Source organism: Erythranthe guttata, chromosome 9 (genome assembly GCF_056151865.1).
Source record: "Erythranthe guttata isolate IM_541 chromosome 9, IM_541, whole genome shotgun sequence".
Lineage (NCBI taxonomy): Eukaryota > Viridiplantae > Streptophyta > Magnoliopsida > Lamiales > Phrymaceae > Erythranthe > Erythranthe guttata.
This window is the reverse complement of record NC_142541.1, coordinates 5,963,742-5,973,716: the sequence shown is the minus strand read 5'-3', so window position 1 is coordinate 5,973,716 and position 9,975 is coordinate 5,963,742. Positions and strand designations below refer to the sequence as shown.

The 9,975-nt window shown below is 31.3% G+C and overlaps 1 long non-coding RNA gene across 1 annotated transcript; it reads left to right on the top strand.

Annotated features, from left to right (window-relative positions):
- Window positions 1-5,739: 5,739 nt before the first annotated feature.
- Window positions 5,740-9,770, top strand: LOC148767951 (uncharacterized). Its single transcript, XR_016033571.1, has 3 exons — window positions 5,740-5,868; window positions 6,060-6,107; window positions 9,649-9,770. It is a non-coding gene; the product is annotated as an uncharacterized LOC148767951 (long non-coding RNA).
- Window positions 9,771-9,975: the final 205 nt, after the last annotated feature.

Sequence of the window (9,975 nt, the reverse complement as noted above, 5' to 3'; positions counted from 1 at the left end):
TTCTTACACCTATACTCCCACTTGTCTTCTCTTCACCATCACCACCGAAGCACCACCTCCTCCATCGGCCAACACCTCAAAATTCTTCAAGAAAAAAATAGAGAAATCAAAATGCAAATCCCCTATATAAGCTTCACCCTTGAATATGCTAAAAATACCATGAAAAACACTTGCCCTCTTACGGGAGATTTAAACTCCTCCCTACTTGATATCAAAGCTCTTACCTTCTCCATTCAACTAGCTTGGTTCAATCTTGGAGCCACTTCTTGAAGGAGGTAACATTGTATCCTTGTGTTCTTCATTTTCTTCATCCTCCTTTCTCTCTCTAAAAACCCTCTTTCTTTTGAAGGTTTTTCTTTCTTCGGCCAAACACTCTTGATAGGTAAGAAATCTCGAATTTTTTGCTGCAATCGAAGGGTATCATAGTATGAAAAAGGATTTTTGAAATTTCCTAAAAGATTTCTTCACTTTTCAAAAAAATTAGGGCTTTTTGTGTAAAATCCGAAATCTTGTGCTAATCTTGTTATTTGTGTTCTTGCATGTCTAATCCATGTCATAATCTGTGAATCTAAGCATTTTGGGTTTAAAGGTTTGATATTTCGAATTTTTGGGAATTTTGGAAAAAGAAAATGAGTTTTCAAGATTTTTGGGGTTGCATGTGTAGATCTATGAATCTTTAGGACTAATCTGCAATTTCTCAAAATTTCGGCATGAAAAATGTTTTCATCTTTAAAATATCAGTAGGAGTAAGTGGAATTTGATTATTTGCTATTTGGCCTTAGTTTAGAATTAATATTTGTTGGGAAAATCATTTTTGGCTTCAATACTACTTGCCGAGTATTTTAATTTTTATAAATCCGGTTTTTGAGGAAATTGAAAAATTCTTTTTGCATCTGATAATTTAGTCCGTTATGCAGCCTATAATTAAATTTGAGAATTTTTGGATGCTATTTGCTATTATTTCGAAATATTGCTTGTGCATGTGTCATAAATAGAACTCTTGTGTGCTAATCATTATGCCTTGTGCATTAATTGTGGGAAGGTAAATTAATGGTTAAAATCTGCAGCTGAACTATGTTAAGGGGCTGTAAGAATTTTTAATTCAGTAAATGAGTAAAAGGGGGAGAAATCCCATAAATGAAAAGATAGAAATGTTGGTGCTTTAAGAGCATGAGTTGCTAATTAAATGCTAATTAAAGTGTGTGTGTGCTGCATGTTATGTGTATATGTGTGTGCCGTGTGTGTGTGTGTGTGTGTGTGTGTATGCTGCTGCTGTGTGTGTGTGTGTTTTATATAAATACATGATATGATAATAATGTGAATTATGTGATATGCTTAAATAGCTATATGTATATATGTGTATGATATGTGTGTAATTACCGTGTATATGTGTGTATTATGTGGATAATTGAATTTTATTTGTATGCTCGTTGATTGATATTTGTGATGTCGTAGAGTCGTCATTTTTTTTTAGAGTCTCATTCGTCTCATGGTCTTGCATAAAAAGAGATTTCATTTTTACGAAAGGAAAGGTTAATGGAATGCTTGGGGTTGGATAAGACGGGGATACGGGGGGGCCCGTATCCCAACCATAGTTACTATAGAAAAAGGGGTGGTTTGATTCCACCGAAAGAACGGGCTCAGAATAATAGGCTTATCACCCAAGTAAGGAAGTTAATACTTCGCGGATCCGAAAGACAGAAAATGTTTTCATTCATGCATTTGCACGAAAAGGGTAAATTAGTAATTTCCATGCATTTGAGTCGATAAAAAGGGTAAAATGGTAATTTTCAGCATTTGCATCGGTTTACGTGCTTGAATGAATTTTCGTGTTTATGTGTGTGTGTTCGTTTGCCGACGAATGATAAGGTGTGATGATTATGTGTATATACTAATATAAGTACGTAAAACCATATTTTAAAACCTCGTTATCCATTCGGATTTCTTACTGGGCTTAATAGCTCATATAGATACTTCTTTGATTGCAGGTAGTAGTAGAAATCCCGCATCGGAATGGATCGAGTAGTGAATCGGAGTCTTGGCCGAAGCTATTGGAGGGTCGTACGAGGGGTCTATAAACTATGCTTATGTTATTTTTGGTGATGTAACTTATAAACGATTTCCGTATTTCCGTTTCCTTAAACTCTAATATTTCCCCGTTAGGGAAATTAAACTCTTATCTAGTACGGGCCTTATTTTGATAATAATATAGTTGGTCCGCTTATTTTCGATAATTGCATTTCTTGCCCGAAAATCCCTATTCACCAAATATTCTAAAACTCTGATTTCTTCTCGAACCCGAATTAGAACCTATAGTTAGATAAATGTAGCACTCGAATAATAATCTCCCTTTCCCAAGTTTTCTTTTAAAACGAGAAATTTTTTTAACGACCCAAATCACCCTAAGGAGTTTCGAAATTCTCAAGGCTTTCAAATGCCCCAAAAAGAGATTTTTATTAAATTACATTTTGGTCCTACTCAAAAGTTTTAAAAATTACAAAGAGATCCCTTTTGCTTCCGCTATCTAAATAAAGTTTTCCGATAAACCGGTTCGATTTATCGCCCGACCCGAGGGGGGTGCTACAAATATTATTGTGTTTACAGTTATCTTACTGTCAACGACAGTAATATAATTATGTTGATTTGTCAACAAATCAAACAAAATTAATAAAAAAAATAACAAAAGAAAAATTTAATAATAATATTACGTTAATTTACTGTCAACGCCAGTACAATTACATAAATGTATTGTCAACGGCGATACATTTCTATTATGCCCAATAACGCCTATTATTATTATTAATTATTATTACTATTATATTATTATTATCATATTATTATTATTATTATTATCTTATATATAAAAGAAATATTTATTTTTAATATTTTTTCTCTACTAATTTCTAACTATAATTTTTAACAATTATCAAAATTGAAACTAAACAGTAAAGAATCATTCCCTAATGGTTAAATCTTAATCTATATATTTGGATTATAAATCTCAATATGTAAAATTTATAAAAGCTAATGTTATATAAAATATGATAATACTACATTATTAAATTTTACAAGGTTAGTGTACTATATTTTTTTATTTTGTATTAAATTGATTATCTGTTTTCACTTTTGAAATAATATTCCGTGCATCGCACGGGGAAAAATGCTAGTTATTATAAGATTAGAAGAGAGAGTGGGGTTGAGATATTATCAAGGGGAAATGAGTGATAACCCCCTAGTTTTGAAAATATATATGAAGAGGCCCAATAAATTTTTCTCCCCTACTCAAAAACTCAAATTCTGATCTTAATTAGGGAGACCCCCCTAGACAACTTGAAGTACCTATTTTATCCTTTTAGTTTTAATACAATACACAAAACCCTAGCACACTCTTCTTTTTTCCAGTCACAGCCGTTCTCCCCCTTTTTCTTCATATCTCTCTCTAACTCTCTCTTTCTCTCAAGCTCACGGGCAATTTTCCCCTCTCTCTTCATGTCTCTCTCTAACTTTCTCCTCTCTCTTCATCTATCTCCAACTTTTTCTCTCTAACTTTCCCCTCTCTCTTCATCTCTCTCTCTAACTCTTCCTCTTTATAGACAAATCTTCCGCGGCTAGATCACCTTCCCCCATCGCCTTGTGCTGCTTGTCACTGTTCCCCACCGCTGCTCCGACACCGCATTCCGCTGCTCCGCCACCGCCTTGTGCCGGTCGTCGTTGCTCCTCCCACCGTTTTGAACTCTCTATTAAAACATCTACTTCCGTTTGAAATGATTTCTAGGTTATTATTTTAGTTTCGTCTCTTTTTTTTTGGTTGGGGAGGGCTCAAACCAGATCTACTATTTCTTGAAAAAAAAAAAAAAACCAGATCTACTATGTTTTTTAAGATATGTGAACAATTAATATTAAAATCTTTTTTTGGGATTAATTTGATTCTTATTTTTTTCATTTTTATTATAAATCATATGTAATTTATTTTTTGTATTTATTTGAAAATGATTCGAAATGCCTCAACTGTGATACCTGTGGACAATTGATATTAAATTTTTTTTCTGAATTAATTTGATTTTTTATTTTGTTTGATTCTTATTTTTTTCATTTTTATTATAAATCATATGTAATTTATTTTTTGTATTTATTTGAAGATGATTTGAAATGCCTCAAGTGTGAGAGTTTTGTTTGTGTGTAATAGAAATTTAACCAGTAGTGGTTACTTACATAGGTAATTTGAGTCAGGTGAATATACAGTTATATTTAGTCATATACAGTCATATATAGTCAGTCATATGTAGTCATGTATAGTCATGACTATTGACTACATATAAACTATACATGACTATAATAATTGTAGTACACTATAGTTATTTGTAGTCGATTTTAGTACAGTAAATTTATAAAAAAAAATCATTTTTTTTTGTATTTTTCATGCTACCTCGCACGTTCCATTTTGCTCTTTAACTCGTATTTTTTTGTTGCAGGTTTTGCTTTTATTATAATTTTATGACACGTAATATGCGGTGAAGTGCCTTGTGAAGTTGGATTCATGCTACAGTAGTCTTGACTTTATGTCACTATATATAACTATAAATAATTGTAGATAACTATAGGCATATGTAGTAACATATAGTTATATGTATACTATAGGTTTTTAATGTACAGTAATATTTGTTCATGTTTGAAGAACATATGCATGTGATTGTGTTTTTTCATTTTGTTTGTTAGTTGATTTATAATATCAAGATCCAAATTGTGAATTTCGTTGGTGTAGATGAATTTTGGGGTAAAAAAAATAGTATAAGACTATATATAACTATACATGACTATTGACACTGTAGTGTATACTTTCAGTACAATAATTTTTCCTAAATTTGAATTAATAAAAAAATTAAAAAATTAAAAATTAAAAAAATAAAAAAATAAAAAATTAAAAAAATTAAAAAAATATATAAAAAATTAAAAAAATTAATAACAATCGAAATATTAAAAAAATAATTTATAAAAAAATAAAATAGTAGGACAGTGTATTATACATGAATAAAAAAAATATTAAATGAAAAATCATGATATATGCAGTACAGAATACTAAATGCATGTCTAAAATGATAAATGTAGTTGGTCAAAATACTGAATGCATTTGGGCTAAAATTTCACATAATGGCACAATAATACTTTTGTCTCTCTAGGGGTATCTCAGAAAAAGATTTTTAGGGGTGAACATATCCCTATATATTTTCCATTTGAGGGGTGTATATCAAATGGACCCTATTATTAATGAGGAGATAGTGTGTAGATACTAACGAGGAGAGATAAATAGAAGGAAAAAAAATGAGTTGGTGGAATAAAATATATATGTTAATAATAAGTTTGAAAATTGAAAAAAATATATAAATAGTGTATTTTTAATAGAAATATGAAAAAAAATATGAATTTCTCGATAAAATTATCTAACAAATATGATCTCAATTGTATGAATAGTATAAATTAAAGAATTGGAAAATGGCTTCTGAAAACATAAGCAAACATCACCAATATTTTTAAGGAGACCCTAATGATACAAAAAATATTTTGGCAAAGAGAAAAGGAAAAAGAAAAAAGAAATGAAAAGAAAGTAAATACAAGAGGTATTTGATAGCAGAGTAATTTGATAGGGATGGAAGAACATGAAGAATTCCCACATCATATTCCTAACACCTGCCATAACTCCCACACTCTCTCTCTCTATCTCTTTCCACCGATACTTTACTTCACTCCGTTCTCTCTTTGAATTGCACGAAGATGGCTCAAATTTTTTGGGCTGAGCGGCGGCTGGCGACAGCGTTTTCTGAAAGCACTACGCTTAGTGGCGGCGGCGGCGGCGGCTTAGAATTTGTGTAGGTACATTTTAATCTTGGTATTCAATTACTGACGAAGTGTGTCGGAATCAATTACTGACTCCCGTATGTTAACTATTTTGACTCGATGATAATCGCTTGAAAAGAACTTTAAGTTTCATGAAAACATAAATATTTTTGAACTATTAAACTCAATAGCTTTATTGCTTATTGTTTCTTATTATTTTTCTCCAGGGCAACCAGACAAGCACAGAGTTATTTTGGAGGTTGGATATATTTGAGGTAAGAAATTGCATTCATTGGTCGTGTTCATTAAGCTTAAATTTACAATTATGACTCTGGGGAATCTGAATAATCGTTCATTTAATGTTATATTTATGTCTTCGTGCGTGCATGTGCGTATGCGTATGTATGCACGTACACGTTTACGTATATATGTAAGTGTATATATACACATGCACTTGTGCATGATACTAGGTGTACTGCTGGAATGCTTATGTTACTGTTGGGTGAAATACCTAACACGCAAGTGCACGTATCGCAAACAAGTAGTAAAGTGGACTCGTGAGAGTCGGATGTCGATCCCACAGGGAATACTCAAATTATTTAATCCTAAGTACCAAATTTTAACAATTATGATTTTTATCCAGCCTACGCAAGGTTGTCAAATTAGTAAATTAAAACAATTAAACTAATTAAGAAAGCAAAACACGAGAAAATAGCAAGTTACGATTCCCGATTATTAACCCAAGACACGAAATTACTCATAACCAGCTATCGCGTGTATTATAAGTCTATTATTCATAAACGATTCACTATATGTCTATGCAAACCTAGTATGAATAAAGCATTAAATAACAAGTCTCGTAAACGGCTACCTAAGGTATTATCTATATGTCTACGATAATACATGCAATTAACACACTTATCCGGTGAAAACTGCTCGAAGGCTCTTCTATCCCTGTTCTAATTATTAAAACGATCTGTCAATCAATTCTAACAATAACTAATAGCAACATAAATTAGCTACGTTCATGCGCTAATTAAGATCAAAATAGAAGAAATAATCGAAGAATTAAACTTGCATAAAAGTCGAAAAAGAGGTTCGAACTACCACATAGGGTTCCAACAAAATCCTAGAATAAAAACTTAGGGGATGTTTGTTTTTATTTCCAAAACCCATTTCCAGTTTTATACTATTCATAAAACCGAGATCATGTTTGTTTGATAATTTTATCCAGAAAAACCCATTTTTTTCTTATCAAATTTCTATTGAAAATACACTATTCATATATTTTTCAATTTCCAAACCTACTAAAACCTACTAACTAACCTATATAATTTATTCCACCATCATTTCTCTCTCCTCATTAATATATACACTATCTCTTCTCTCATTTCTCTCTCCTCACATTTCTCTCTCCTCATTAATACCTACACTATCTCTCCTCCCAATTTCTCTTTCTTCTAATAATAATAATAATAATAATAATAATAATAACAACAATAAAAAAACAAAAATAATAATAATAGTAACAAAATAAGCAATAATAATAATAATAATAATAATAATAATAATAATAATAATAATAATAATAATAATAATAATAATTATTATTATTATTATTATTATAATAATAATAATAATAATAATAATAATAATAATAATAATAATAATAATAATAATAATAATAATAATAATAATAATAATAATAATAATAATAATAATAATAATAATAATCCTCAATTATTCTTTTCTATTTTTTCACGTACTTTCCTAAAAAAACTCACAACAACCAAACATATTCCCATTTCCACACCTACATAAAACTAAAAATACCACTTCATCCAAACATATTCCCATTTTCTACACAAAAACCAATAATCTATTTTTTCCATCAGAAATTTTGAAAACTAGAAATTCCCATTGGAAACATAGCCAAACATCCCCTTAGCTACTCATGTTCTCTACGAAAAACATAATAATAAAAATACGAAAGTTCATAAAAATCGGAAAATAAAATTAAAGGGAGAACTATGAAAAAGATTCGTCAAGTCTTCGTCTTCGTTGCTCCGTTCTCTTGCTCCTAGATTGCATGTGTAAAAGATAAAAGATAGATTCCTAATTGTGTGCTATTTGGCCTTTAAATAGGGTGCAAAAATATAAAAAAGGGCGGTTTCCTTGTGTAATTAAAATTCCTTCACTGCGCCACTTCGTTGACCCGGACGGCCGTGCGAGAATTAGTTCTGAAATCCGGACGTCCGTCCGGTCCTTAATTCTTCAGAGTTTTGATTTTTTCACTTTCGGCCCACTTTTTCTCCGAATTTGCACTTTTCACCCCATAAGTTGCCAATTCTTCAATTTGTACCTAAAATACAAATAACAACCATTTTAAGCACCAATTATCGTTAAAACACACCAAAAGCTCCAATTAAAAAGTACAATTAAGTGTAAAAATATACACTTAACAGTTACGTAAGTGTAACACGTAAAATTGATGTGCTTGAGATTGTCAGGTTTGGAGATCATATAGTCAGAGTCTGTAAGTTGGCACGTAAAATTTTCAATATCAAAATATCACATTGGATCCGCCATGTTAGTTACATGTGCTATCTTGAAAATGCAACAAGTCCATATTTAACTGAATGGAAGTAGAAAATATACACTTGCATGCATCCATAACAATTAATGATTAAAACAAGAAATAAAAATAATCAAACGTGGTCACTTTTTTACTTTGTCGAAAAGTGTGTCAAGACTTATAATTTTGGTAGAAGTATTACAAAATAAATGCACGTAGAAGAACAAAATGAAATACGTTTGTCGAGAAATGGAGAAAAAACTTAATACTGCGGGACTCAAGGTCTTATCACATCATACATCTTTTAGCTGTCTTAATATTTTGTTGAGTAATGATTGCTTTCTGCTGCTCAAATTTGCTTATTTCTGTAAGCTGCCAGAATGGATCTAATCTAATCATTACGTAAATATTATCTGAGTAATTTTGCCATGCTTTGGAGATTAAGGTCGATAATTTTCAATTTATGTGCTTCGATGAGTTCTGTATTTGTGAGAATTTTTGTTATACATAATTTTTTGGCAACCCTAGGTTTTAAATTTCAACTATACATATTTTTTGTTGGAATGGTATCGTCCACTCACTTTATGATTCAATGAAGTGCCGCATACTTTATTGCATATGATGTATTGCTTTTATGAAACTGCAAATAGATTTTTGACCATTATGGTTTACGATAGCAATTTTGTATTGAAGATTCGGGATCTTTTAAAAAAAATATTTTGAACTTCTTGTTTTGGTAGAAAGAAACAAAGCATGTTAAAAGGATTTTAATTGTGATTTGATTTTAAAGTAAACATAGTAAACATAAAGAGCAATTTTAGAGCGACGATTAAAAATCGTATCTAGGTCTTATCTAAGTTATATGAGACTTATAGTAGCCTCTTTAAGCTGTTTAAATTCCTTAGATCTATTTGAAAAACAAACAAATTTATAGGTTTAATCTTATTAATTTATATTGTTTATAGAGGAATGAGTGTAAAAATGTTATCGTAAAATTACTTGACTCTACATTTTAACTTCTTGAATAATTTTAAGATTGTCGAGTGGATTAAAATCTAATTTCATAGAAACTAAAGGGTCTTATCGTCAAACTAAAATTAAAAATACCTGGTGAAGACACGTTATTACCATTTTCGACACATTTCCCCCGTTGAGTTGGAATAACTCAATTTTTTTAGCGAGAGAAGATAGCTCTGCAGCTACTCGATTTTGGGCTGAATATGTGGTATTTTGTGTCTAAGCTGATGATGGCGCCGAGGATGCACCGTCGAAGGCGGCGAGGTACGAACTGCTGTTGCTGCTGCTGTGTAGCTCTTTCTGTCGCTTCTATACTTGTTTTTCTCTTTCTGTTGATGCTGAAATACCGCGCGTGCTCTGTTCACGTGCTTGGTGTTTGTCACCAGATAAACTTCGACTTTCTCGAACCCTTTTCTCTAAGGAACCACATATGATTTCTTCAGTGATCTGCCAATTCGAGAACGACACAGGTATTTTCTCCAGTTCAACCTGAAGGTGTCGAAAATTCGCACCTTCAAGATTCCCACCGGAACCCCGGTTATGAGTCCTTG